Source organism: Capsicum annuum, unplaced genomic scaffold (assembly GCF_002878395.1).
Source record: "Capsicum annuum cultivar UCD-10X-F1 unplaced genomic scaffold, UCD10Xv1.1 ctg31454, whole genome shotgun sequence".
NCBI lineage: Eukaryota > Viridiplantae > Streptophyta > Magnoliopsida > Solanales > Solanaceae > Capsicum > Capsicum annuum.
The window spans coordinates 1,445-4,884 of record NW_025838091.1 but is presented as its reverse complement, the minus strand read 5'-3'; the positions used below and the strand labels follow the sequence as shown (position 1 = coordinate 4,884).

At 30.2% G+C, this 3,440-nt stretch overlaps 1 long non-coding RNA gene across 1 annotated transcript; it reads left to right on the top strand.

The window, feature by feature from the left end:
* Window positions 1–802: 802 nt before the first annotated feature.
* On the top strand, window positions 803–3,127 carry LOC124891154. Its single transcript, XR_007049547.1, has 4 exons — window positions 803–1,300; window positions 1,377–1,474; window positions 2,490–2,579; window positions 2,916–3,127. It is a non-coding gene; the product is annotated as an uncharacterized LOC124891154 (long non-coding RNA).
* The last annotated feature ends 313 nt before the right edge of the window (window positions 3,128–3,440 follow it).

Here is a 3,440-nt window from a genome sequence, read left to right as displayed (position 1 = left end):
ATTTAATAAGGTGACTTGGAACACCATAACTCAATTTCGAGTAGCGACTCTGAAAGTAAATAAAACAATCCTTATTCAATACCGTCACTTAAATTGAAAAAACCCTTTAACCATAGGGCAAAAAAGGGTGTGACAATTCATTCTGCTTAAAAAATAAGATTGAATGAGATAAGATTTGATATTGCAAAATTAAATCTGCTTAAGACTTATATTGCATTTGGTAGATGTATAAATCTTATCCCATGATAAGCATATTTATTCGAGAACTTACAGAAGCTTTCTGTGATAACCCTCATCCCCGAGCCAAAGTGCAACTTGTTCGACATTGTTAAATGTAGTTGAATTCAAAAAATCAAGATTATGTTGAAGCCTAAAAGTTAAGAATTTAAGCATGCTAAAATTTTAAGCAAGGGATGAAATAATTTAAAATGATGATGAGAAATAACGATTTGCATATCAACGGTGTTCACGAATAAGAGATATCATGAGATGGTCTAACAATATTCTATTAAGTATTGACAGAATTTCAAAGGTTAAACTATTGACATTTACATAGAAGAAAACAGATACTTTTTAAGGAGGATTTTAATATAATAAATAAAGTATTTTATTTGGAAAGTTAGTTTCACTTACTAGCAGCATGTAGTCTACTATAGATAATAATTTAACTGCATGTGTAACGTTAAATTATTTAAAGTTAAATAATTTTATTTATTATGATGATTTTTAATAAAGTGTAAACGTTCAAATCAATTTATATATATATATATATATATATATATATAGAAAGGGGAGTAGAGGAAATATCAAGGGAAGATTTGTAAATTTACATCATAATATCTCTGCAAAATTAAAACCTTAGAAGTCTCTAGACACTCTCAATTGCTTGAAAACAGCAGTCGCATCACTTTCTCATCCAAAAAAGTTCTTTCTTTCCATCCTTTGAGAAGGAAAGTAGAGCTGAAATTGTTCTCTCCGGTCATTGTCCACCTCGACTTAAGTTCCGGCAATCTATCATCTGAACTCAAACCACCGCCTTCTCTATTTTCCATCTAAAAATTCCAGCATCCAAGTCATCCATGTCTCCATTATTGCCGCCATCAATTGTTTCTTTGGTAGTTCTGTTTTGCCTCCATCCAAGGGTTCAATGAACCACCACCTTCTCTACTTTCCATTTGAAAAATCCAGCATCCAAGTCATCCATATCTCCGTTGATGCAGCCATCAATTGCTTCTTTGGTAGTTCTGTTTTGCCGCCATCCAAGGGTTCTATTTTCAGATTTAAAGGTTCAATAATTGAGGTAAGTTTTAGTTTTCTTTTCATGTTTTCTTGCATTTTATTTTGTAATGATATATGTATGTATTCTTCTGTTTCAGAAGTGGTTTTCAGATGCAATAGAAAATAATTTTCCTTGATGTCGCCATTAATAGTACAACATTATTAATGATAGGATGCATTAGAAAAAATGCAGTTGGTGAGTATTTAGTAGTTCTCTACCTTTTTGGTTAGTTTCACATGATTATATTCAATTTGTACATTGATTCGCTGAACGTTTTTGATAATATGCCCAAATCAATTGATTTTTTTTGTTGTTTCGCTTTTGACAATGAATTTCACAACTTCTTACGATAGTAGAGTTGATACATAAATATTAGAATTGAATTATGATTAAAAGATCTATCACTTCCTCTCCCCCAACAGTGAGCTTTTCTCAAGTAAAAGAACTTTTTCTCAACCTTTTTTTCTTAATATCTTAATATTTCATTTGATTATTCATCTATGTGTTCTTTATTTATGTTTCGTCCTGTTAATATTTTGGTTATTAAAATATCATGTAAATCTCGCTGAAGTAAATATAAGTGTTTACAGTTTGCTTGTTCGCATTTGATGATCAACTGTTTTAATAATTTTGTAACTTGATCTTTATTCACCTTAATCTTTTGCTTGGTAGAGAACTATTTTAACATTCCAATGTTAATTCTCTGTGTTCCTATACTACTTTATCATATATGAATTTACATAGTTGCTAACAACTTTATTAGGTGAAATGTATCAAAAGTTTCATGGAAACAAGAGCTTCTATTTATACTTGATACTTGAATTCATGGTACTAAAGATGTGTCTTTTTTATTTTTCTTGACTTAATAGTCCTTTATCTAAAGGAAGTGACTTCAGGGTTGGAACATTAGAGCACAGACGGACATGGAATTTATGAGTACTTAGATTGAATTCCTTGGGACTTGAAATTGAAACTTAATCTGCAGGAATTAAGACAGATTAGTAGCATTTCCATAACCTTATCTGACGTAGACGTCCTTCACCATCTAGCTTTGCAACATATATGCAACTTTCACTTGCTTATTTTAATGAAATTTTATAGATAAAAGTCGAGGTCTAATTTTCAAATGAATTATGATTTTGCTGCTTTAAAATACACAATCCTAGATTACCATAGCTCTTGGGACTAATTTTTGATGGATCTATTCCAGCATTAATGGTTTATGAGCTACATATATCTCGTGCAAATATAATTGACATTACAACTATGTGGTGAAGAACACAAATGATCTTCTATAAAGGTATGTTGATTCAATACAATCTGCAATTTGAACATTTTTATATACCAATTGATAATGAAATCTTATAGATAAAGAGAAAAATAAAGAAATGATCACAAATTTGGTCACGTAGACCAGCAATATCTATTCTTGTATAGCAAAAATATAAGCATGAGAAATTCTCTGTACATAGTAGTTTCTAAATTTGTTTGATGTCATAGTTAACATTTAATATTATTGAAGTTATAAGATTATGAAAAAGTTGGATTGAAAATAGAAAAAAGGGAAGGAGAAAATGCTCTTGGAGCTGAATATAGCATGTTCCTCATTTAAGATGAAACCTCATATCTTCTGCAGCTTTTCATGTGTGCAATTATATAATCAGATGATTGCAATGGGATCATAGATGCGACTTGGACTGATATTGATTATTGACCCTACTAAAATAAAGCTTCAGCAAGTTACTATGTACCTTTTCATTAACTTGAGCTAATTTATTATACGCTTACTTTCATTTAGTTCATAATAATATGCTAAATGTTAAATTGACATTTTTGTTCTTGTTATTACATCTTTGCCTCCAAGTTGTTATGCTTTGTTTCTAATTGCTTATTAATTATAGCTATTACCGAATGACCCAAAATGCTACTTTGCTTTCAAAATTCACACCCATTTGAAGATGAAAATCAACCTAATTTTTTTGCTAAAGAGGTGCTTGCGAAGAATGAAAGTAAAGCTGCAAGAGTTTAAGTTCACATATTCTGGTGAAAAAAATGGTAGTTACAGGGGATGAAAAGAAAGCTTTATAAATTTCAATTAACCTTTCATATTGATTTTAAAAGTGTGCTTTTACATTCTTTATCACACCATAAGCTCATCTAA